The sequence below is a fragment of the Saimiri boliviensis genome, chromosome 6 (assembly GCF_048565385.1).
Source record: "Saimiri boliviensis isolate mSaiBol1 chromosome 6, mSaiBol1.pri, whole genome shotgun sequence".
Taxonomy (NCBI): domain Eukaryota; kingdom Metazoa; phylum Chordata; class Mammalia; order Primates; family Cebidae; genus Saimiri; species Saimiri boliviensis.
In genome coordinates, this window is record NC_133454.1 from 125,274,505 (window position 1) to 125,301,348 (window position 26,844).

Genomic DNA, 26,844 nt, shown 5'->3' on the forward strand with positions numbered 1-26,844 from the left:
TGGGCACCTGTAATCCCAGCTATTCTGGAGGCAGAGGCAGAATCGCATGAATCCAGGAAGGAGGTTGCAGTGAGCCAAGATCGTGCCACTGCACTCTAGCCTGGGCAACAGAGTGAGACTCTGCCTCAAAAAACTAACTAAATAAAAATAAATAAATCAAAGCAGGTTCCAAAACAGTGTTATGGGGTAGGCACACTTGTCGTTTTTATGAACATAAGTCAGTCCACATGTCTGCAGTGAAAGTCATGGAAGGGTAAACACTATAGTGTTTATAATCTTAAATTCTTGCTCAATGGTGAAATTATGATCTTTATTTTCTTTGGTTTTTCTATATTTTGTACTGTTTTCTTCAATCTTCCCATATTGCTTTTGTAATGAAAAGAAATCTTCTTAGTGATTTGAAAGAGTTCTTCAGGAAAGCAATGTTGGAATAATTCACTGTACAAGGATGTTCTTTGAAAAGTGACAATTCCTGCTAATTTAGGCCGGGCGTGATGGTGGCTCACACCTGTAATCCCAACATTTTGGGAGGCTGAGGCAGGGGGATCACGTGTGAGGAGTTCGAGACAAGCCTGGCGAAACCCCATCTCTACTAAAAATACAAAAAAATTAGCAGGGCGTGGTGGCGGGTGTCTGTAATCCCAGCTACTTGGGAGGCTGAGGCAAGAGAATCACTTGAACCTGGGAGGCAGAGGTTACAGTGAGTCAAGATCACGCCACCGCCCTCCCTCCAGCCTGGGCAACGGAGTGAGACCATGTCTCAGAAAAACAAAACAAAACAAAAATTCTTGCCCATCTGATGGTTACAGAAATGGGCTGGGATGGCAATGGGTGGGAGGAAGACCGAGGAGGTAAACTGCTCCAAATCCATGAATTCTGACTTTGATGTTACCATGAAATCTAAAGGGGGGTCAGCAACACTGTGTAGAAAGCACAAAGAATGTGGAGTCCCCGGACACTGAGTTCAAATCCTACGGCTGCTTTGAGGAAGCGGCCTTAGCTTTCTGAGACTCACTGCCTATAACGTGGAAGTAATAGCAATGTAGGATGACGGTGAAGATTAGATAAGATAATGAGTTGCTTTGTGAGGCAGAGAGCGCTAAACAAATGCTGGATGTAGCAAACAGTAACATCCATGTCTAGTTTAGCTTTGGCCAGAAGGGCAGCAGCTGCCGTGGCTGAATTTGCCCTGACTGCTGAGAACGCTGAGCCCTTTGCGGGTGAGAGACAATTTTCCCATAGTGTTCAGTCAAACTCTTGGATTTTCCAATCCACAGTGATCTAGAATATAAAAATAAACTAGCTGGGCACGGTGGCTCATGCCTGTAATTCTAGCAGCTCGGGAGGCTGAGGCAGGAGGATCACATGAGCTCAGGAGTTTGAGACTGACATTGTGAGATTCTGCTTCTGCAAAAAATTTAAAAATCAGCCAGATGCAGTGGCAGGTGCCTGTAGTCCCAGCTGCTTGGGAGGCTGAGGTGGGAGGATCGTCTGAGCCCAGAATTTGAGGTAATAGTGAGCTATGATGACACCACTGCATTCCAGCCTGTGTGAACAGAATGACACTCTGTCCCAGGAAAAAAAATTTTTTAATTAGAAATAAAAATAAAAACAGCCGGGCGCGGTAGCTCAAGCCTGTAATCCCAGCACTTTGGGAGGCCGAGGCGGGTGGATCACGAGGTCAAGAGATCGAGACCACCCTGGTCAACATGGTGAAACCCCGTCTCTACTAAAAATACAAAAATTAGCTGGGCGTGGTGGCGCGTGCCTGTAATCCCAGCTACTCAGGAGGCTGAGGCAGGAGAATTGCCTAAACCCAGGAGGCAGAGGTTGCGGTGAGCCGAGATCGCGCCATTGCACTCCAGCCTGGGCAGCAAGAGCGAAACTCCGTCTCAAAAAAATAAAAAATAAAAATAAACTTATTCTGAGTTAAGAGGAAGGTGTCTGGTGGCCTGCTGACTGCCCTTGAGGCGTGAATGTGCGGTCCCTGATGAAAACCCCTGGTGTGCCGTGTGCTGAGCACCGGGAAGGAGAGAAAACGGCACAAAATGCAGACACCTGTGACTTCCTTCACCTACACCTGTTTACTGATGTTTTGGCAAAATGCTTGGGGGCTGAGTTGGGTGGACAAGGATGCCACAGCTTGTCATCTAAGGAGCCTGGGAGAGGCTGGGTGGCAGTTCTGGTTAGATGGGTCCCCACCCTGCACAAGATAGATGGGCAGGCTCATGAATCATGAGCCCCTCGTGTTCATAACCGATTAGCTAGGTTGTCACAGTGCCACTCTTGTCTCGCCCACAGTGTGGCCCCAGATATCCTCAGAGGGCACCGCAATCTTCAGTCCACCCAGATGAATAGGTTTACAAATCCAATGACAAGTTCAGTACTGACTGTGTTTGGAGGCTGGTTCTTGACTGTACCACTCCAAGTCTTCAAATGAAAGACAATGTTCGGGCTGGGCACAGTGGCTCACGCCTGTAATCCCAGCACTTTGGGAGGCCGAGGTGGGCGGATCACCTGAGGTTTGGAGTTTGAGACCAGCCTGACCAATATGGTGAAATCCTGTCTCTAAAAGAAAAAAAAAAGAAAGACAATGTTCACCCTTTTTTTCTTCCTTTTCTGCTCCTTCTAGGATACCTCTCAACACATTTTCTGTTTTACCTCCTTTTCTTTCAAGGGCTCATTTTAATTGCTCTTGCTCCCCTTGTTCCTCAGTTTCCCTCACCTTCTCCTCATGTTCTCCTCTCTCTGCCTCTGGATCTAGCATCTTCCTCTGTGCTCTTCACGTCACAGGCACCTGCCACCAGGAGCCACTGATGCCAGGCTGTCCTGAGCTAACACACAGGGAGAACCATGTGACGAGGGGGCGCAGATGGTAAGGCAGTCACTGGCCAGCAGGATGGGGCTGTCCTTGCCATCGGGCCACCCAGGCTGTGGCTCCTGAGCTTCGTGGTCCTCTCTCATCACTGACCCCCTCTCTGAATTCTCCCGCAAGCCTTTTACAATCTTTTCAAACAGCATTTCTCCCCATGCTCCTGCCAGCCCTCCTCCCCTGCCCTCCCTCCGCAGCTGCTGGTGTGGACATGCCGTAGACCGAAAGTGCCACTCCAAGTGTGGTTTCGCTTGGTGAATAGAGAGGCAGGGGGTGCCTCTGCGCCCAGAGGTGGGAGACGCCATCTGGGACTGGCCTGGCACTTGGGTTCAGCCAGCACGGCTGCCCCCCGTCCATCCCAGGCTGTTCTGTTGATCCCCGCTATCGAGCGGAGCGTCAGGACAGGAGTTTTTCTGTCTCCTTCCTGTCTTGGAACCCCACCCACTATGTTTTTTCTAATCTGAATTTCATTTCGAAATCTCCAGCCCAAGGGGTTTCCCAACACCTCCCAGTTTTGAATCAACCTGCTGATGCCAGCACTCCCAGATGAGGAATAGAGATGTGAGGTGGGACCTGGCCTGGCACTATGCCCCGGAGACACTCCTGTGCCTGCAACAGTCATTGACAGGTGGCATCTGGACAAACAAATCTAGTCCCCTCCTTAGCTTCCATGAAGGAGATAAACAAGTGGGTATAAGCTGAGGACAAGGCTGGGAGTGGAAGTGTAAGAACAAGGACTGGCCAGATGGCAACACCAAGTCGGCCAGGCTCCTCCCCCAGAGACGCAGCTGCAGGTCCAGCCTGCATCAGGTGGTCCTCTCTGGCAGCCACAGAATCCTCTGCCCCCACAGTGTCCCCGTGGAAGCCATGCCCAGTCTCTCTCGGGCCACCCCACAGCAATATGCGTTTTAGTTCCTACCTATGGCTTCGTGGGGCAGCCTTCTGGCAGCAGGGGTCCAGACCCGGCAGCAGGGTCTAGCGAAAACACAGAGAATTGAGCCAGTCTTCCTCTTTGTCCCACTGCGGCCTCGGGGTACGGTCATTCTACAAATGGGGGCTGAAGGGCAGCAACAGGGATAGAATGGCAACCTGGGTCTGTGTGTCATATTCTAGCCAACAAAACATCCCGCCTTGGATTTTATTTTTAAAATCTATTCAAAGCCTCAGTTCTGCATCCAATTCCCAGAGAGCCCAGAGGTCCAAATGGGCAGAGTGGCATGCCAGCACCAAGCCACATCTGGAGGGATCAGCACCCTCTCACGGAGGTGACCACCATCGCAGACTGGAACTGAGCCTCTCTCTGATTTGAGGAGAGTGAACACCTGATACCACAGCAGGCACCTGCTCTTGGCACTTGGTGTCACTCTTGCTTCATCTTGGCTCAGCTTAAAGCCTTCGATAGACTGGTGGTGATCACCACGGAAGAGAACTCTCTCCTTCGCCCTCCCCACCACCCGCACTCACGCACACTCACACATGCACACCCACACGCATCATACACACATGCACGCACATGTACACACATGCACACGTGCATGCACATGTACACACACCTACATGTGCATGCACACGCACACATGCGCATAAACATGCACCCAATGCACGCACACACATACGCACACACGCACACTCATACACATGCACACGCACATGCACACACATGGACATGCACACACACCGCACACGCACTCACACATGCACACAGCCACATGCACTCATGCACACACACACACATGCACACTCAAACATGCACACACCCACATGCACTCACACATGTACATCCACACGCGCACACACTCACCCACACTCTCACACATGCACACTCTCACACATGCACACACACCCACATGCACACACACCCACATGCACACTCACACACATGCACATTCACACAAATACCCGCTAGAGCAGGAGCCCATCTCTCCAGGAGGCAGGGCACATGTCCAGGCAGAAGTATGAGAGCCGTGTTGTGGCACAGGAGGCCCCCACGGCAGATGGTGGGGAGGAAGGGCCATGTGGACAGGCAGGGGTAGGGTTGGGAGGGGTCCTCATCTTCTTGAGCAGGGCCCGGGAACCAAGTCTTCCGGACTTTGTTGACTTTACCAACATATTCTTAAAACTTGAAATTACTCAGAAGATAACCCAACAGCATAGACATGCACACATAAACAGCAAGCATCCATTGGCACCACTGTGGCAAACTGTGGCAGAAACACAGAGGGATCCATTCCAGGTGTGAGGCTGGCTCTCCCTCTTCAATGTGGTGGCTACCCAGCCTTTGTCAATCGCTAGTGCAGCGCTTCACAGACTTTTTTCTGCTAAGACTGGCTTTTGGCCACCCAGAAAATGTGATGTGCCCTTTCGGTGGGTATAATTACTTGGCGTGATAGAACATGTCCTCCTCTCAGGCTTCAGCACCGCTGCTGCAGCTTCCCAGCCCCTCTCAGCCTTGGTCCTCAGACCTTTCCTCCCTCAGACAACAATAAAGTGATGAATCCCATTGGACTTTGGAGGTCTTCTAGAGTCACCTGCAAACTCCACTCCTCCCTCCCAACGTTGTCTCTAGAAGAGTCCTTTGTCCTCAAGGCTCTCCTTTTGGTGAAGGACCCTAATGGGGACACAGTGCCTTCTCTGGGACACACAGCCATAATATTCTTCTCATAAGAAATCCAACTCTTTGGTCAGGCGTGGTGGCTCACACCTGTAATCCCAGCACTTTGGGAGGCTGAGGCGAATGGATGACTTGAGGTCAGGAGTTTGAGACCAGCCTGGCCAATATGGTGAAACCCCGTCTCTACTAAAAATACAAAAATCAGCTGGGTGTGGTGGTGCATACCTGTAATCTCAGCTATCTGGGAGGAGGCTGAGGCAGGAGAATCACTTGAACCCAAAAGTTGGAGGCTGCAGTGGCCGAGATCGCGCCACTGCCCTCCAGTCTGGGCAAGAGAGTGAGACTCTGTCTCAAAAAAAAAAAGAAAGAAAGAAAGAAAGAAAAAGAAATCCAACTCCTCTGCTACCCATGAGGGAAAGTGGCTCAGGATGAAAGAGAAGTTTGACAGTCCCTAAACATCACAGGCTTAAGAAGAGCCATTACCCAAGAAGTTGGTGTGGAAAGGACTGCCTGCCCCAGCCACAGCTGTCCTCTACCCACACTCCACCCTGCCGCAGGTCACAGCACCATCAGCTGAAAAAGCCCAGTGAGATCTGGGTTACAGGGCTTGAGGCTGCCTTGATTCCTGGCTGTCTAACAGCTGGGCCATCCTGGGCAAGAGCTCCCCCGGGAGGTATGGGGGAGATTCTCTGTGCCCTGTCATTCTGACATCTCCCTGCACAAGGGAGCGGGTGAACCATGTCCTTGCCACTTCATCTTTGAAAACATCTCGTAAAATCGCATCAGAGAAAACAGTCTTTTCATCCCACCTATCATTAGTTTCCAGAACAGGGGCTGGAAGTAGGCAGCCTCCCTGAGAGTTTACAGGATGAGGCAACACAGGCGTCTGAACTACCATTTAGCCTATTTCTGGAGATAAGCCTGTTGATGTCAAAGTCAGGAATGACCAACTCCAACCAAGTGCCCTGTAGGACTGGGTCTGTGGTATCTCCTTTCTCCCGGCCACCATCCTCAGGGCAGGAGACAGAAACCCTAGACCATGGGGGTTTGTGAACTGATCTAGGTAAACAATAACAAGTTGGGCTGCACTCTCCCTGAGGTAGTTCAAAGTACTTTATCACCACTGCCTCACTGATCTTACCAACATCCAAGGAAGGAAGGAAAGAAAAAAGGCAGAAGCCTTCTCTCTCTCTTTTTTTTTTTTTTCTTTTTTGTGAGATGTAGTTTCTCTCTTGTTGCCCTGGCTGTAGTGCAGTGGCGTGATCTCAGCTCACTGCAACCTCGGCCTCCCGGGCTCAAGGGATTCTCCTGCCTCAGCCTCCAGAGTAGCTGGGACTACAGGCGCATGCTGCCACACCCAGCTAATTTCTGTACTTTTAGTAGAGACATGGTTTCACCATGATGGCCAGAATAGTCTTGATCTCTTGACCTCATGATCCACCTGCCTCAGCTTCCCAAAGTGCTGGGATTACATGAGTGGGCCACCACGCCCGTAGCCTTCTCATTTCATAAAGCGAAAGTGAATGGGGGCTGGTCACAGTGGTTCACACCTGTAATCCCAGCACTTTGGGAGGCCGAGGTGGGTGGATCACCTGACATCAGGCGTTCAAGACCAGCCTGACCAATATGGCGAAATCCTCTCTCTGCTAAAAATACAAAAAATTATTCAGGCGTGGTGGCAGGCGCCTGTAATCCCAGCTACTCAGGAGGCTGGGACAGAATTGCTTGAACTCAGGAGGCAGAGGTTGCAGTGAGCCAAGATCGCACCACTGCACTCCAGCCTGGGCAACAGAGCAAAACTCCATCTCAAAAACAAAAGTGAATGGGAAGTGGAAGCTTTTAGGTGAACCAGCCTCTGTTCACCCATGGTCAGTGAAGAAGAACAAGTACCGCAAATATACACAATAGCACTAATGGTGGGGGGCACACAAACAAACTCCGAAGCCCTGACTCTGGCCCACGGCCAGAGAAAATAAAAAAGATTCCTGATCTGGGGAGAGGGGTCCTCAGTTGAGAGTTGGACGGTTCAGACTGATTTCAAAACACGGGCTGAATTTCACCCCTCTATGCTAGCAAGGGTATCAAACCACAAACTCCCCCTGCCCTGACTTCACCAAACTTTGTAAATAACAGAGACGCGCGCTTGAATAATTAGAAGAAAAAGCTGTCAGCTAAGTGGCTTGAGAAGGCTTAGGTGTGGCTGGCAGCATTCTGTGTATTTTCTCTACAGCCAAATGTGTAAACGGTCAGAAATGCTAGTTTAATGAGCTTATAAATTTGGAGTGACTCTTTACATCTGACAGTGAGGTCTGGGGTTCAACTATTTCACCTTTGAAATCAAAGAAGCTGTGATGGGGTATTCATCTCTGACCAATTCTTCCAGAATGTTCCACAGGTTTCTTCCTCACACTTTATGATCCTACCTATTTGACCCAAACAATTCGCCCTCCAGTGTTTTGTGGAGGGGATAACAACTCTGGGTATTACAAGATGTTTTCTGACACCTTCTCTCTCTCCTTCCTCCTTGGTCTGCCCTGGGCTACCTATTGCCTCCTAAACTCAAGCTTCCCTTACCAACGTGCCTGAGACGGATACTTGTCCTGGTTAACTTCTACAAATTCACAAGATTCTCTAACGCTCAAATTCAAAGCACTTGCATCTCTGGGTAATCATTGTTTGCTATAACGCTGTTTAGCTTTTTCTATCTACAATTCTTCTAAACGTTGATCTCATTGAACTTACAAGAGACTGCATCTTGTGTGCCACTTGGCACTCAGCTCGTGTAAACAGTGTCTTGCTGACAGGGTAAGTCTAGCGCAAGAAACCACCCCGTCAGCAGCACTGTCCTACATACTACAAATCCATGATGGCCTCAGGGGCTCCCCACCAGGCACAATGGGTGATGTCATTCTTCTGGGGCTTGGCTAGGCCATAGCTGGGTCTAGAGGCGCTCGCTCTTCCCAGTCCATTTATTACAACTAATATTTGCAATGCCGCTTCAACATTTCCCTCTATTTCTGATTCATGCCAGCCTAGAGCCTTAGACAGACAGAACAAGCCTGCAGCTGAACACACTGTTACCACTTTTTTTTCCCCAGAACCCTAGGAAAAGGTTGTTAATAACCAGGGCTATGCATGACCTTGCCGTCCCACATCATGGAACTGTTTATTAAACAGACGGATGGACTACCTTATAATTAGGTCAACGACATATACTCCGATTCAAGCCCTTGGTTCCATTCCTTTTCTAAGATTAGGGAATTTCTCAATGACCAACAACGCAGAAATGGCCCCCCTCACGTCCCCAGGGAGATTGCTCAGCCTATGGCCACCCCGTGAAGATCTCATGACTTCTGGTATCTGCCCCAATAACCTGAGCCTCTTATCTGAGAGCTACGGTTTTGTCAGACCCTGTTGTTCGCATTTGCTTTCCTGTGCCTGCGAGGATGGAACCCGGACAAAGCGGAAGTCCTGACCTGGCGTATGCTGGCTGGACGGGTAAACACCCTCAGATAAGGAAGACTTGGGAAAACCATTGTGACGTTCTAAGAAGAATGCAAGGTGTAAAAGTTCCGATCCCACTCTCCCACCCCTAAACCAGTTGAGACACAGACTTGCCCTTCCCCAGGTTGACTTGGCGAAACTAGATAGCATCTCAATCTGCACTCCCTCCCTCCCAAGTGAATCAGTGGCCGACGAACCGGTTACCTCCCCAGGCTCCCTAGAGACAACTCCAAGTACAGCCTAGGGGCTGCCGGCTTCTTTTGAGGAGCCTGGCATCCTCGAGAGTGCCGCTCCAGCCCCCTGCTTTGGGCAGATGCCTGGGGAGGATTCAGGGAAGAGGTATTCTGCCATGGACCAGCGCAGGTCCAAAGTCTGGAGAAGCGCCCAGGAGCAAGAAGAAACGAGAGATGAAAGGAGATGCCTGAGGTGCCGCAGCCCAGGTCTCAGCCGGGCTAGAGACCTCGTGACCAAACAACACTGAGTTCTTAGCCGTGATGGAACTCCCAGATTAGCTCGGCTTTCTTCCTTTTGTTTTGTTTTGTTGTATTCATCTCTGTAGCATCTGTTTTCCTCTGGGCATGTGACACTTCCACTTTTTCTCTTCTTTGGTCCTCTTCCCGAGGTTCTGATTCTGTGCTGGATCAGGTCAGGAGGGATGGATTGTTCCGATACACATGGATATGCTGGATCAATATGCTGATCTGACACTCACTGAGAGTTCTAAACCGGGAATCACAGCAGTTGAAAGACACGGCCCCTGCCTCTTGAGCTTCTTTCTGTGGGACCCAGCAGGCTGACGGGCACGCCCAGCTTTATGCATCTGCCCTCAGGAGAGCTGCACAGCCTCTGATTTTTCTCAATGGAAGCCTCATCTCTTACTGACCCACTGGGTAATTGGATTGATTACCCAAGACTGATCACTTGGCCAGGGGCGGTGGCTCACATCTGTAATCCTAGCACTTTGAAGGCCAAGACGGACGGACCACAAGGTCAGGAAATGGAGACCATCCTGGCCAACATGATGAAACCCCGTCTCTACTAAAAATACAAAAATTAGCTGGCTGTGGTGGTGTGCGCCTGTAGTCCCAGCTACTCAGGAGGCTGAGGCAGGAGAATGGCTTGAACCCGGGAGACGGAGGTTGCAGTGAGCCAAGATCGTGCCACTGCACTCCAGCCTGGCGAGAGAGAAAGACTCTGTCTCAAAAAATGGATCTTCTGCTGGTAACAGCTGGTTAATTAGTCTCTGGTTTTCTGTCTTCCTACTCAAATGCCGGAGAAGAGCTCCTCTGTATTTAAATATGCCCAAGCATGAATCTCCGGTCAAGTGAAGACTATTTCTAGAAAACGAGTAAGTCTTCCCAAATTCATGTACCTCAGCTAGGACTGCCATAAATCAGTTTTTCTTGAATTGGTCTCCATTGTGTATCCCATTTTCTTCTCATCTTTTTTTTTTTTTTTTTTTTTTTTTTTTTGAGACGGAGTTTCGCTCCTGTTACCCAGGCTGGAGTGCAATGGCACGATCTCGGCTCACCGCAACCTCCGCCCCCTGGGTTCAGGCAATTCTCCTGCCTCAGCCTCCTGAGTAGCTGGGATTACAGGCACGTACCACCATGCCCAGCTAATTTTTTGTATTTTTAGTAGAGACGGGGTTTCACTATGTTGACAAGGATGGTCTCGATCTCTTGACCTTGTGATCCACCCGCCTCGGCCTCCCAAAGTGCTGGGATTACAGGCTTGAGCCACCGCGCCCGGCCTCTTCTCATCTTTTTTTTAATTGCCAAACAAGAAGTATGCCACCCAAGCCACAAAACGGTAGACAACCAATTTCCATCCTGCTACAACGAAACTTCTCTAAGGTTCTACATATACAAGCAATTATTACCAAAGGACTTGTGCTGTAAGGGAAGAAGAGGAACTGGAAATATTCCAGCTAGCACCAGGACTTCTGGGGACCCCAGCTCTGCCTGGCTGCCTGGGTCTGGTCATTCCCAAGGAGATAATGTCTACGGCTGCTGACAGGTCTCTCTGGTGGCCACGTTTTCAGAACTGGGAATTGGTGGCTGTCTGATGCGTAGTCTGACAAAGGGCCAGTGTGTCTCTGTCCCAGAAATTGAGATTGTCCCAGAAATCTGAGGCCACCTGGTTGCTCGCAGGACAGCTCTGAGAAGACATCATCCAGCTGATAAAGCAGATGTTCAAACTCTCCTCCAAACCCACCTGCTTATTCACAGTTTGCAACTCTCCAACCCCTAGCAGTCTCTTTTTTTTTTTTTTTTTTTTTTTTTTTGAGACAGAGTCTTGCTCTGTCACCATGTGCTTGGCTGGAGTGCAGTGGCGTGATCTCACCTCACTGCAACCTCCGCCTCCTTGTTTCAAGCAGTTCTCCTGCCTCAGCCTCCCGGATAGCTGGGACTACAAGGGTACGCCACCACGCTCAGCTAATTTTTTTTTTGTATTTTTAGTAGAGACGGGGTTTCACCATGTTGGCCAGGATGGTCTCGATCTGTTGACCTCGTGATCCACCCGCCTCGGCCTCCCAAAATGCTGGGATTACAGGCTTGAGCCACCACGCCTCATTTTTAATATGAACTTGAGTTACCACTCTGGAAATAGGATTTTCCCCCATATCTGACTTTGTCCTTTCTGTTTCTGACTAACCTCCAGCAGCTCGTAGGCTTCACTCATGTGTGTTCAACAGCAATTTATCAAGCACCTACTGTGTGAGAGGCACTATGCTATGCAGATTCTGAAAACACAACAGTGACAGTGACAGTGAGGTCCCTGCATCCGCAGGACTCACAGTGTGGTGGAGGATTTCGACAGTGAATGGATAATTGCCAAAAAACTAATTTAAATTATGATACATGCTTATAAGAAAAAATGTGGGCTGGACACGATGGCTCACACCTGTAATCCCAGCACTTTGAGAGGCTGAGGCAAGTGGATCACAAGGTCAGGAGTTCAAGACCAGCCTGATCAACATGGTGAAACCCCATCTCTACTAAAAATACAAACATTAGCCAGGCATGGTGGTGCGCTCCTGTAATCTCAGCTACTCAGGAAGCTGAGGCAAGAGAGTCGATTGAACCTGAGAGAGGGAGATTGCAGTGAGCCGAGATCACGCCACTGCACTCCAGTCTAGGACACAGCGGGACTCCGTCTCAAAAAAAAAAAAAAAAAAAAGAAGGCCGGGCGCGGTGGCTCAAGCCTGTAATCCCAGCACTTTGGGAGGCCGAGGCGGGTGGATCACGAGGTCAACAGATCGAGACCATCCTGGCCAACATGGTGAAACCCCGTCTCTACTAAAAATACAAAAAAAAAATTAGCTGAGCGTGGTGGCGTACCCTTGTAGTCCCAGCTATCCGGGAGGCTGAGGCAGGAGAATTGCCTGAACCCGGGAGGCGGAGGTTGCGGTGAGCCGAGATCGTGCTATTGCACTCCACCCTGGGTAACAAGAGTGAAACTCTGTCTCAAAAAAAAAAAAAAAAAAAAAAAAAAAAAAGAGAGATATGCTAGGCCAGGCATGGTGTCTCAGGCCTGTTATTCCAGCACTTTGGGAGGCTGAGGCAGTAGGATCACTTGAGACCAGGAGTTTGAGACCAACCTGGGCAATACAGCAAGATCCTGTCTCTACAAAAAATAAACGAATGAGTCATGGATGCACGACTGTGGTCCCAGCTAGCTACTCGGGAGGCTGAGATGGGAGGATCGCTTGAGCCCAGGAGGTTGAGGCTGCAGTGAGCTGTGATTGTGCCACTGGACTCCAGCCTGGGCAACAGAGCCAGACCCTGTCTCAAAAACAGAAAGAAAAGAGAGAGATGCTAGTAGTAAAGGAACGTAACAGACTGCACATTCCCCGAAGGCGGGTATTTATGGCCCTGTATCTAGCTGGCTCTTTCCAGATTCAAAAGTAATTATCCCAAAAGAAGGCTTTATGGTTAAAATAAAACCACAGTCCAAAAGCTATTAGAACTGGACTTTGAACAAATGCCAAGAGGACAGTTCTGGACATCTTGACAGAAAAAGAAAGAGACCCACCAGAAGGAAGAAATCTAAAACAAACAATAAAAAATTAAGTAAAATGTTGAAACCTGTTCAACCACCCTACTTCAGTTAGAACGCACTTTTTAACCACATTAGGAAAGCGAAACTCGCCGTGGGTGGGGTGGAAGCGCTGCCAGGTCATCCTGTCTAAAGAAACTCGGGTCGCGCCTACCTGAGGGACGTGCGGGCGCGGCTCGGCCCCCACGCGGCGCCCCGACACCCAGCCGGCCGCCCGGCTCCCGCAGGCACCGCGCCCGCCCCGGCGAGCACCAGCGCATCACCCCGGTGACGTGGGTCACCTGCCCTGATGCGTTATTCCACCGCTTGATGAAGAAACCAGCATCTAAGAATACACAGAGGCGCACATTAGCGTGCACGAAAATGCCCCAGGGAGCTGAGAGCTGGCGAGGTCACGAGTGCCGGGCTCTGGGCGGGGGCTGAGGGCGCAGGTCGGCGAGGCCCGGCCGGGGCAGGAGCGGCGATCCGAGGCCGGCTCAGCGGCGCCCCCTCCTGGAAGGCCGGTAGCGCCTCGCGCGCGGTTGCCGGATGGTCCCGCGCGCGTGCCGCTCTCCTTCCAGCCGGGCGCGCCGCTGCCCCCTGTCGGACAAACGCTTTGACCGTCGACTCAAGCAAGTATCAGACCTCAGCCCCGCTAGGTGGCAAGCACGCCCAGCCAAGCCTCAGTTTCCACATCTCTCAAATGGGAACGACGGCAACGCTATCTGCCTTTACGCCCCTCAGAGGGTGACCAGGGGCAAATGAAGGAAGCTTCGCTGTTTCTCTCTAGGCAGGCCTCCTGCTTAGGCCCTAGCAAAATCCAGGTCACCTCCCTGGGGTCAGCTTCTCCCCCGTGTCTGAACTAGGAGCACAGTTATAAAAACCAGAGTCATGTTGTTCTAAGAGTGGCATCTCTCTTCTAGTAGCTTCGATAACTCCACAAATGTATTTAACATGATTTTCTTTCTTTCTCTCTTTTGTAAGATAAGGTTTCACCATGTTGGCAGGCTGGTTTTGAACTCCTGACCCCAGGTGATCCACCCACCTCAGCCTCCCAAAGTGCTAGGATTACAGGCGTGAGCCACCGCGCCCGGCTAACATGATTTTCAAATAATTTTTTTCTTTCTTTTTTTTTTTTTTTTGAGACGGAGTTTCGCTCTTGTTACCCAGGCTGGAGTGCAATGGTGCGATCTCGGCTCACCGCAACCTCCGCCTCCTGGGTTCAGGCAATTCTCCTGCCTCAGCCTCCTGAGTAGCTGGGATTACAGGCACGCGCCACCATGCCCAGCTAATTTTCTGTATTTTTAGTAGAGACGGGGTTTCACCATGTTGACCAGGATGATCTCGATCTCTTGACCTTGTGATCCACCCGCCTCGGCCTCCCAAAGTGCTGGGATTACAGGCTTGAGCCACCGCGCCCGGCCTTTTTTTTTTTTTTTTTTTTGAGACGGAGTCCCGCTGTGTCCTAGACTGGAGTGCAGTGGCGTGATCTCGGCTCACTGCAATCTCCCTCTCTCAGGTTCAATCGACTCTCTTGCCTCAGCTTCCTGAGTAGCTGAGATTACAGGAGCGCACCACCATGCCTGGCTAATGTTTGTATTTTTAGTAGAGATGGGGTTTCACCATGTTGATCAGGCTGGTCTTGAACTCCTGACCTTGTGATCCACTTGCCTCAGCCTCTCAAAGTGCTGGGATTACAGGTGTGAGCCATCGTGTCCAGCCCACATTTTTTCTTATAAGCATGTATCATAATTTAAATTAGTTTTTTGGCAATTATCCATTCACTGTCGAAATCCTCCACCACACTGTGAGTCCTGTGGATGCAGGGACCTCACTGTCACTGTCACTGTTGTGTTTTCAGAATCTGCATAGCATAGTGCCTCTCACACAGTAGGTGCTTGATAAATTGCTGTTGAACACACATGAGTGAAGCCTACGAGCTGCTGGAGGTTAGTCAGAAACAGAAAGGACAAAGTCAGATATGGGGGAAAATCCTATTTCCAGAGTGGTAACTCAAGTTCATATTAAAAATGAGGCCAAAGGCTGGGCGCAGTGGCTCATGCCTGTAATCCTACCACTTTGGGAGGCGTAGATAGGTGGATCACTTAAGGTCAGGAGTTTGAGACCAGTGGGGCCAACATAGTAAAACCCTGTCTCTACTAAAAATAGAAAAAAATAGCAGGGCATGGTGGTGCACACCCGTAATCCCAACTACTGAAGAGGCTGAGGCATGAGAATCTCTTCACCCTGGGAGGCAGAGGTTGCAGTGAGCCGAGATTGCACCACTGCACTCCTGTCTGGTGACAGAGTGAGACTCTGTGTCAAAAAAATTTTTTAAAGGCCAGGCACAGTGACTCATGCCTGTAATACCAGAACTGGGGGAGGTCAAGGTAGGAGGATCACTTGAGCCAAGGAGTTCAAGACCAGCCTGGGCAACAAGGTGAAACTGCATCTCTGCAAAAAATACAAAAATTAGCCAGGCACGGTGGCACATGTCTGTAGTCTCAGCTACTTGGGAGGCTGAGGTGGAAAGATTGCTAGAGCCTGGGAGGTGGAAGCTACAGTGAACCATGATCACACCACTGTACTCCAGCCTGGGTGACAGAGCAAGACTATGCTTCTAAATAATAAAAATAATAAATAAAATAAAATAAAATAAAAATGAAAGGGCAGGCTCAGTGGTGAGTGCCTATAATCCCAGCTATTCAGGAGACTGAGGTTGGGGGATCACTTGAGTCCAAGTTTCAAATCCAGCTTGGGCAATATAGGAAGACACCATCTCTATTTTAAAAAGAAAAAGGAGGCCGGGCGCAGTGGCTCAACCCTGTAATCCCAGCACTTTGGGAAGCCGAGGCGGGTGGATCACAAGGTCAAGAGATCGAGACCATCCTGGTCAACATGGTGAAACCCCGTCTCTACTAAAAATACAAAACATTAGCTGGGCATGGTGGTGTGTGCCTGTAATCCCAGCTACTCAGGAGGCTGAGGCAGGAGAATTGCCTGAACCCAGGAGGCGGAGGTTGCGGTGAGCCGAGATTGCGCCATTGCACTCCAGCCTGGGCAACAAGAGCGAAACTCCGTCTCAAAAAAAAAAAAAAAAAAAGAAAAAGGAGGCCAGGTAGAGTGGATTATTCTTGTAATTCCCAGCACTTTGGGAGGCCAAGGCGGGCAGATCATGAGATCAAGAGGTCCAGACTATCCTGGCCAAATACGGTGAAAGCTTGTCTCTACTAAAAATACAAAAATTAGCCAGGCGTGGTGGTGGGCACCTGTAATCCCAGCTACTCGGGAGGCTGAGGCAGAAGAATCGCTTGAGCCTGGGAGGCAGAGGCTGCAGTGAGCCGAGATCGTACCACTGCACTCCAGCCTGGGCGACAAAGTGAGACTCCGTTTCAAAAAAGTAAAAAAGACATAAATAAATAAAAGGCAGGGATGATGGAAAAGGTTTTTAAATAGAAAGAGGTTGGTGGTTGCACAACACTGTGGAATGCACCAAATGCCACTGAATTGTACGCTTTAAAATGATTAATTATATGTTATATGCATTTCACCTCAATAAAAACAAATGAAAGGGCAGAATTGTAATATAATCATTATGATCCTTCCTGATTTAGACACTACAAATACTTGATGAAGTCAACATAAAGAGAGTAACTTTTGTACAATGTTCTACAGTTGACATAAACATTTTCCTAGAAAGGATTTCATTTGTCCCTCCCAACAAGCCTATTAACTTGCAAATGAGGAAAACAGGATTGCAGATCAGTGGCACACTCCCACTAGGGGGCTCTGCTCTTTCGGCTCCCCGCTGTGAAAGGACTTCCTCCAAACCACCACTTCCTCCTCCCCTCCTGCTGGGCTCCGCTTCAAGAGTCACCAGAAGGGCCTTCCTCAAAGATTCACCCTCCTCCCCGCTGTCATTCTCTCTCCCTTACCCTGCTTGAGTTTTTCTTTAAAATTCTTAGGACATACTACATATTGACATGATTTCGTTCCATTATACATTGCCATGTCCCCTTCCACGATAATGTAAGCACCAAGAGAACACAGGTACTTGTCAGTTTGTTCTCTGTTGCAATCCTGACATCTGGAATGGTATCTGACAAATAATAGGTGCTTAATAAATATTGTTACATGAATGAATTTGTTAAATAAATGAATAACTTTACCATGAACTTGGCCAGATCTTTGGAGAAGCCAAGGCCTTTTAGGTCACACCACAAAAGTAATGTGATGGAGATAAAACAGCAGTTGTGAGAGGCCTGTGATGAAGTGCTACCCAGTTCACCGGTTATGTCCTGCATGTGCTCCCCGGATCCCCCAGGGCAGGTACCTATCTGCCACATCCCTGGCTCCCAGCACGGTGCTCGACACCTAGGATTAGGCACTGGTCTGCATCAGTAGAAACAATGGATTCTGAGCAACACACACATGAGAACAGAACTGGCCACAATGCACAGCCTGGTCCCACCCTAGTTGTGGACATGGCGGGGAAGGAGGAGTCTCTGAGGACCAGAGGAAGGAGGAAGGAGGACAGGCAGGACAGGGGTCAGAGTCCAGGGAACAGCAGAGCATGGCCTTGTGAGCCCCACGTGATCTGTGCAGAAATGGCTCCCAAGACCAAGCTGATCTGCAGTGCGAACCTTGCACGATCACTTCTTGTTCCCGGGGGAGAACCTGCAGGGCTGGCCTCTCATGAGTGGGATCAACGTGGCCTGACAGGATGGATGACCCCTGTGCTATGGACAGTGAGCCTCTGAGAGGCGGTGGCCACTCCATAATACTGTCCAGTGGCTGCTGATAAATTCCTGCCAGCAGTGGCCGCCTTCTTCCAGTTCCTCAGCCAGGCAGCCAGGTGTGATGGAAAGTTGTCAGGTATAACTCAAAGAACATAGATTAAGAGTCAACTGCAGCTTTGCTGGCAGCTCTGCTTCCTGCACCTGTTTGAACCTGTATCTCTACGGGCAGTATACAGATTGCAACAAAAAACTCACACAGGCATGGAATGTGGTCATTTGTCCAACCTGGGCATGGGCTCAGGGAACTATTGTTAAACTTTAAATGGAACAAAGTATTTAATACAGACAAATGCCTGTTTGCCAGTGTGGAACTCACACTTGAACATAATGGTACAGAAATATGTTTTCACCCTTTAATAAATCATAAAAGTTTACTAAAATATTCTTTTTTGGGGTGGACTGAGTTTCACTCTTGTTGCCCAGGCTGGAGTGTAGTGGCACGATCTCGGTTCACTGCAACCTCTGCCTCCCGGGTTCAAGTGATTTTCCTGCCTCAGCCTCCCAAGTAGCTGGAATTAGAGGTGCCTGCCACCAAGCCTGGCTAATTTTTGTATTTTTAGTAGAGACGAGATTTCACCATGTTGGCTAGGCTGGTCTTGAAAAAATATTCTGAAATGGAAATTTTCTTTCTTTCTTTTCTTTTTTTTTCTTTTTTAGACATAGTCTTGCTCTGTCACCGAGGCTGGAGTGTAGTGGCACAATCTTGGCTCACTGCAACCTCCACCTCCCTGGCTAAAGTGATCCTCCCACATCAGCTTCCCAAATAGCTGGGCCTATAGGCATGTGCCACCACAATACGCTAATTTTTGTATATTTTGTAGAGATGGGGTTTTGCCATGTTGACCAGGCTGGTCTCAAACTCCTGGACTCGAGCAATCTGCCCACCTTAGTGTCCTAAAGTGCTGGGATTACAGCTGTGAGCCACTGCACCCAGACTCTGAAACTGAATTTCTATAGAAAATTCCAAGCTTTGTAAAGTGTGGTCCACGCCCCCATAAACAAACATCCACAGGTACACATGCATGCACGCGTGCGCGCGCACACACACACACACACACACACACAATCTTTCTCCAAAGCTTCCTTATCGTATGTCCAAAGTACGCAGCTCAAAATTCAAGCAAATTATTCATTACAAAACAAATTTTTAAAAAATCCCAACATGATTTGCATATTGGTGATAGGCCGTTACTTGCTGTTTGCCATGGTACGATTTGTATTTTGCTTTAATTTATGCTGGATTCAGGAACTGTGTCCATTTGTCTTTCCTGCACTACCTGTGCAGAACCCTCCTCCCTGTGGGCACTCAAGCATGGGTGGGCATTTAGTCTTTCTCAATTCCCACAGCATGTTTTTATCTTACATTGCCTAAAATTCAGAAAAGGTATTTAGCCATCAGTGGAGGCCTGGGCTTGGCATGCATTAAATGAACAAATACAGCCTGGCGTCAAAGCCAAGCTGAGCAGCACACCTCATGAACAGCAGAAAGGTGGGCTGGGCGCCGTGGCTCATGCCTATAATCCCAGCACTTTGGGAGGCTGAGGCAGGCGGATCACGAGGTCAGGAGTTCAAGACCAGCCTGGCCAAGATGGTAAAACCCCATCTCTACTAAAAATACAAAAATTAGCTGGGCGTGGTGGTGGGCACCTGTAATCCCAGCTACTTGGGAGGCTGAGGCAAGACAATTGCTTGACCCAGGAGGCGGAGGTTGCAGTGAGCCAAGATCATGCCACTGTGATCTAGCCTGAGCGACAGAGCAAGACTCTGTCTCAAAAAAAAAAAAAAAAAAAAAAAAAGGAACAGCAGAGAGGCAGACCCAGGTGCCTGCAGAGGTGGCAGGAGACCCCATACAGACCAGTGGGGCCTGGCCAACGCGGGGTACAAGCCCCAGGTGAGGGAAACACGGAGAAGCAACTCCAGTTCTCAAATGGGCCCAGTGTGGCCAGATCTTCTCATTTTCCAAGAAAAGCCAGAAATGTACTTTTTAATGTGAATCTCTGCATTTTAAAAAGATACTAATTAATTCTAAATATGGTCTTAAAATAGTCTACGGGACAAACACAACACATCTATGGGGGACGTGGCATTGGAGCCACTTGGGAGCTCTCTGGAACAGAAGATGGCTGCAGCAGGCTCCTGGCCCAAATCGGCCATTCCTTAACTGCTGCCTAGAGCAGTGGCTTCACCTCCCAATCATGTGGCACTGAAGACCCAGCCAGCTGCTGGAGCTACTACCCCATAGGTCCAAATCCTCCTCACTCCACCACGTACCACCAACACATACTAGCTATGTCGCTTTGATTGCCCACTCTGACGGGCTTCCATGCCACCCATAAAATGTGGATAGTAATACAATCCTGCTGATAGCACGGTTGTGGGATTAAGTTAGATAACGCAGAGTAAGCATTTCATGTTAGCTGCTGCTGTCTGTGTGCCTGGTGGCTCCTTCCTTACTAGCCATTCACATTCATCAGCCAATTCTGTTAAACAGGACTTTTCATACTCTCTCAAGTCTTGTTTTTATTTCTTCTCTCTGCTGTAATTCATAACTTCATCTTATCTACACTGAATGGTGTGTGTGTGTGTGTGTGTGTGTGTGTGTGTTTGAGACAGGATCTTGCTCTGTCACCCAGGCTGCAGTGCAGTGGTGTGATCAAGGCTCACTATAGCCTCAACCTCCCAGGCTCAAGTGATCCTCCCACCTCAGACTCCTGGGTAGCCAGAACTACTAGCACATGCCACAATGCCCAGCTAATTTTGTTTATTTTTTGTAGAGATGGAGTCTCACTCTGTTGCTCAGGTTGGTCTGGAACTCCTGGACTCAAGCAATCCTCTTGCCCCAGCCTCTCAAAGTGTTGGGATTTCAGGCTTGAGCTACCACTCCAGGTCTGAACTACTCACCATAACAATCTAGTAATCATATCTCTGCTTTACTGCGTGCCTGCACACCATGCCTGGGTGAGGTGACTCCATCTCTGCTTTGGACTTCTCTGTGTGAAGCATGGATCTGATGGCATCATCTTCCCTGTCACCTACAGAACAAGAGTCGCAATTCCTTAATCCTGCCTTTGAGGTTCCCTCCCCAGTCTGGCCCTAGGCTCATATCCTACCAGTTTCATTAACATTCTCTCTGCTCTGGGCTGCGTGTGGTAGCTCATGCCTGTAATCCCAGTACTTTGGAAGGCCAAGGCTGGTGGATCACCTGACGTCAGGAGATCGAGATGAGCCTGGCCAACATGGTGAAACTCCATCTCTACTAAAAATACAAAAATTAGCCAGGTGTACTGGCACATGCCTGTAATCCCAGCTACTTGGGAGGCTGAGGCGAGAGAACTGCTTGAACCCGGGAGGCAGAGGTCGCAATAAGATGAGACTGTGCCATTGCATTCCAGCTTGGGTGACAGAGCAAGACTTTGTCTCAAAAAACAAAAACAAGCAAACAAACAAAAAAACCAAGGCCAACAGCCTGGTTTTACACACTTTTTGCATTCCCAGAGGGTACATGGTAAGTGCACACTGTTTGTTTGCTGAATGAATTAATGGGACCAACTAAGAGTGCATTTTAACCAAAAGTTAATGCTACTTTTTTTTTTTTTTTTGAGATAGACTCTTGCTCTGTCACCCAGGCTGGAGTGCAGTGGCATGATCTCTGCTCTGTTCACTGCAACCTTGCCTCCCAGGCTCAATCGATTCTTCAGCCTCAGCCTCCCAAGTAGCTGGGACTACAGGCACACACCACCACACCTGGCTAATTTTTGTATGTTTAGTAGAGATGGGGTTTCACCATGTTGAAACCCCAGGTTTCAGGCTGGTCTCAAACACCTGACCTCCAGTGATCCTCCTGCCTCGGCCTCCCAAAGTGCTGAGATTACAGGCGTGAGCCACAGCACCCAGCCAAAAGTTAATGTTACTTTAACAAATGCTATTGCCAGAAAGAAGGCTGGGACTACACAAATAATAAAATAATAAAAATATATAAAATTAGCCAGGCTTGAGCCCAGGAGTTTGAGGCCAACCTGGGCAACATAGCAAGACACTGTCTCTATTTAAAAAATATATAAATATATCTAAACACACACAAGTATTACATACATATTTAACATACGTATGTTTATTTATATACATATATAAATGTATACTGTACAAATTAAATATACATACATGTATGTATGTATATTTAAATATATATATATATATATATATATATATATATGTATATAAAATCGGTCTGGAGCCCTGGAATGTGTACGCTTTGGTTAATTTTAGCAGAAAAGGGTATTACCTATGCAAAACTCTAGCTACCTAGAAAACTGAAAATATCTGCACTTACGAGGTAGTTGGCATTTGTCACGGTATCTTGGTCTTCATTTTTCTGTGGCCCTGGTGAAATGAATCTAGATCCCAGGAGAAAATGCAATCCAGCCAAAGAACGAATGTAATTGTTTGATTCATCATTTGTATACCGTGCAGTGCAATTTTCACACAGCCAAAAACTGCCCAAGTATGACCTCAAGCCTGTATGGGCCTCTTTTAAGAAAGGCAATTCCCCAGCACTCAGAGAGTTTCCAGAGGAGGCTAGGAGTGATGATCTCGGGATGGCAGAGATCTAGGAAAGAAAATAAACATCACTTTTTTTGGACATTTATATTCTTTTCTTTTCTTTTCTTTTCTTTTTTGAGACAGAGTCTCACTCTGTCACTCACCACTCAGGCTGGAGTGCAGTGGTGCTATCTCGGTTCACTGCAACCTCCGCCTCCAGGATTCAAGTGATTCTTGTGCTTCACCCTCCCAAGTAGTTGGGATTACAGACACACACCACCACACCGGGCTAATTTTTGTATTTTTAGTAGAGATGGGGTTTCACCACGTTGGCCAGGCTGGTCTCAAACTCTTGACCTCAGGTAATCTGCCCACCTTGTCCTCCCAAAGTGCTGGGAGTACAGCTGTGAGCCACCATGCCCAGATAATATTTATATTTTTAAACACTTGCCACTGAAGTGTTCATCCAGCAAGCATGCGCTGAATGAATGGAAGGGTTGTTATACAGCCTCATTCCCTATCCCTATGCAGGATCTCAGGCCTTGCTCTGGCAGGTGAGGAAGCTGAGGTCCAGGGTTTGTCTAGTAAGAACAGAGGAGGCCGTTCAGCAGACAGAGCGGTTTCCAGATCAGCTCTGGAGTCAGGCTGCCTGGGCTCTGTGCTTGGCTCCGGGAAGAGTTGATAGAGTAACAGTTCCTACCTCAAAGAGCTGTTGGACTAAATTATAGTGCTTAGCATGGTGTAAAGTGTAAAGTGGTTTATAGTGTAAAGTGCTTAGCATGGTGCTGAGTAACTTACTCTGATTATTACAAGAATTCAGCAAGTGTTAGCTGTCATCATCATTTGTCAAGAAGATCTCGCTAGGAGGCTTGAGCTATCTATAGCTTATCTTTATAACTCTGCCCACATCCAGTATCTCCACTTTATTGTCTAATGATGGGATCAGAGTTTCCAGAAAATGGAAGAGCAAGCTCTCAGCTTCTGCCCAATAAAGAGACAGAAATAGCGGAGTCAGGGAGAAGCAAACAGGTCTCATACAAAGAATGCCTGGTTGTGCAACTGGCTCAGCGTAAAAATAGATCTGGACTCTCAATGGCCATGCAAGAAGGAAGAAAACAAAAGCGCACGTCTTTATGCTGCTGAGGGAAATTCTATACCTAGTGAAACCTCGAGTACGAGTATGGAACAAAGACAGTTTCAGGCTTTTGAGGCTTCAAAAAATGTGACATATTCTAAGAAACAGGGTAAATCATTACAGTAATTTCTCAACAGATGTTAAATAATGCTAGACTGACAAAGTCACTGAATATGACGGGTTGATTCATTCTGCAAACACATGCTGAGTGCTACTACATGCGGGTTAGACACTGGACTAGAGAGGGCAACCAGACAGACACACATTGCTGCCAGTATAAGCTCACTTAGATCCTAGTGGGGAGAGATAAATGTAAACAGCTACAGTAAGAAAGCTCTGAGTCAGACGGTGATGAACATGATGGAAAAAGAGAAGTCAGGGCCTCTAGCCTCAACTTCCAGTTGAAGAACTACAGGAACTACAACAGATAGAAGAATGAACTAAATGACACCATCAGGACACAACCAGGTAAGTCCAGCATGTGAAATGTCAGTAAGAAAACTGACCCGAATGGGCACAGTGGCTCATGCCTGTAATCTCAGCACTTTGGGAAGATGAGGTGGGTGGATCATTTGAGGTCAGGAGTTCAAGACCAGCCTGGCCAACATGGTGAAACCCTGTCTCTATCAAAAATACAAAAATTAGCCACAGGCCTATAATCCCAGCTACTTGGGTGGCTGAGGCAGGAGAATCACTGGAACCTGAGAGGCAGAGGTTTCAGTGAGCCGAGATTGTGCCACTGCACTCCAGCCTAGGCAATAGAGCAAGACTCAGTCTCAAAACAAACAAACAAACAAACAAACAAACAAACAACAAAAAATCCTGTAATAGAAACACGTACTTGGCCAGGCTCCACAATCCTCTCCCTGCACCCTGCTGCTGTAACCTCTATAGCAAGGGCCATGCAGATATACCCTAGACAGATTGGAGAATTCTCTGGAGAAACCAGATGGTCTCTTCAATAAGATCTAGAGATTCTGATATTGGATGTACCCAGTAAAAAACCCTGCTTGCGGGCCGGGCGCGGTGGCTCAAGCCTGTAATCCCAGCACTTTGGGAGGCCGAGGCGGGTGGATCACAAGGTCGAGAGATCGAGACCATCCTGGTCAACATGGTGAAACCCCGTCTCTACTAAAAATACAAAAAATTAGCTGGGCACGGTGGTGCATGCCTGTAATCCCAGCTACTCGGGAGGCTGAGGCAGGAGAATTGCCTGAACCCAGGAGGCGGAGGTTGCGGTGAGCCGAGATCGCGCCATTGCACTCCAGCCTGGGTAACAAGAGCGAAACTCCGTCTCAAAAAAAAAAAAAAAAAAAAAAAAAACAACCCTGCTTGCTGCAGTCACTACAGAGTGAAGGCCATAGATAAACAAGCCCCATCCATGCACATTTTGCTTCCAGTGGCCTCTGCTTAATGCCTCAGTCTTAAATATGAATAGCCGAAGATCAAACATTTGAGGAAAACTTCCAACAATACACACACACACACACACAAAGGAGGGCTGGGGAAGGCAGGGGAGGGAAACTTAGGAAAAACAATAAGAAAAGTGGAAGAAAACTTGAAAACTGGAAAAGTCCTTGGAGAGCTAAGAGAACAGGCTCATGAAACAAGAACAGAAATACTATATACAAGAAAAGAAGCAATCAATGAACAAGAAAGTTAAAACGTAAAATTTCAACAGAAAGGATAGGAGGATACACTTAATAAAGTTGAAAGTGGATCTCATGAAAAAAGAGATGAGATTGGTGGTTACTGGAGGCCAGGAAGGATGGAGGCAATAAAGACATGTTAATTAATGAGTAGAAATGTACAGTTAGATAGAAGAAATGGGACCTAGTGTCTATAGATCTGTAGGGTGACTATAGTTAACAATAATCTATTGTACATTTCAAAATTGCTAGAAGAGAATGATTCAAATATTCCTGGCATAAAGAAAAAATAAATATTTAATATGATGGATATTCCAATTGCCCTGATTTGATCTTTACACATTATAGGAGTGTATCGAAATATTACATGTACCCCCAAAATATGTACATCTATTATATATCAATTGTTCTGAAGTTGATGAAATTGCCCAGAGAGTAGAACAAGAAGAGGAAGACAAAAGGAGAAAAAAAGATAACAGCTATAATTCACGGCCCAAGATCCTCTAGTAAAGCCAGAAACAATGGGATGAGGATGCAAGGTTGAGTTAGGGAGCAGTAGCAAACAGGTAATTTACATAGAGAAGAAAAACACTATCTATAGAATTAAAAGAAAAGAACAACAACAAAAAAAACTTACAAATAGCAATATTTGGAAGTTAGAAGATAGTAAGGGAATTAGCCAGGCATGGTGGCACATCGCTGTAATCTCAGCTACTTAGGAGGCTGAGGCATGAGAATCACTTGAACCAGGAGGTGGAGGTTGCAGTGAACCAAGATCATGCCACTGCATTCCTGCATGGGTAACAGAGTGAGACTCTGTCTCAAAATAAATAAATAAATTTAAAGGAAAAAAAGAAGAAGATAGTGAGGAAATGCCTTCAAAAATCTAAGGGAAAAATATTTCCAGCCTAGAATTCTATACCTAGCAAAACTATCAGTCAATTATGAACAAAGAATTGAGATTTTCAGACAGATAGCATCCCAAAGTTTACCTCCCATAGTTATTTTCTCTAGGAGCTATTAGATGATGCACTTGACCAAAGTGAGACAGTAAAACAAGAAACAGGAAGATCTAAGATCCAGGCAGTAGGAGTGCAACACAGAAGAATAAAGAGAGCTGTTATTGACATAGGAATTCTGCAGGACTACTTTCCCAAGGGCAAGCCTAGTTTCCCAGGACACAGGTCAAGAGACCCCACTGACAAAACAGGATACAGTAGGCCAGGTGGTGGCTCACACCTATAATCCCAGCACTTTCGGAGGCCAAGACAGGCAGATCACTTGAGATTAGGAGTTTGGGACCAGGCTGGCCAACATGGTGAAACCCCATCTCTACTAAAAATACAAAAATTAGCCGGGTGTGGTGGCAGGTGCTTGTAATACCAGCTACTTGGAGGCTGAGGCAGCAGAACTGCCTGAGCCTGGGAGGTGGAAATTGCAGTGAGCTAAGATTGTGCCACGGCACTCCAGCCCAGGCCACAGAGCAAGACTATCCAAAAGGGAGGGGAGGGGAGGGGAGAGGAGGGGAGGGAAGTCAGGAGGGAGGGAGGGAGGGAGAAAGGGAGGGAGGAAGACAAAGAAGGAAGGAAGGGAGGAAGGAAAGGAGGGAAGGAGGGAGGGAGGAAAGGAGGGAAGGAGGGAGGGAGGGAGGCAAGGAAGGAAGGGATGGAGGGAGGGAGGGAGGGAAGGAAGGA

At 48.0% G+C, this 26,844-nt stretch overlaps 1 long non-coding RNA gene across 3 annotated transcripts in view; it reads right to left on the bottom strand.

Moving 5' to 3' along the window:
- Positions 1 to 207: 207 nt before the first annotated feature.
- LOC141584911 (uncharacterized) overlaps positions 208 to 26,844 on the bottom strand; it is a 28,633-nt gene continuing 1,996 nt past the window's right edge. Inside the window, exons 1-4 of one of the 3 annotated variants that reach the window (XR_012518205.1) lie at positions 22,158 to 26,637; positions 20,729 to 20,859; positions 3,792 to 3,929; positions 208 to 2,568 (exon numbers count right to left, since the gene is read on the bottom strand). This is a non-coding gene — a long non-coding RNA (uncharacterized LOC141584911). Of the gene's footprint in view, positions 3,930 to 20,728; positions 20,860 to 22,157; positions 26,638 to 26,844 lie in introns of those variants that run through there. The other 2 variants (XR_012518206.1, XR_012518204.1) reach the window with 2 other exon arrangements.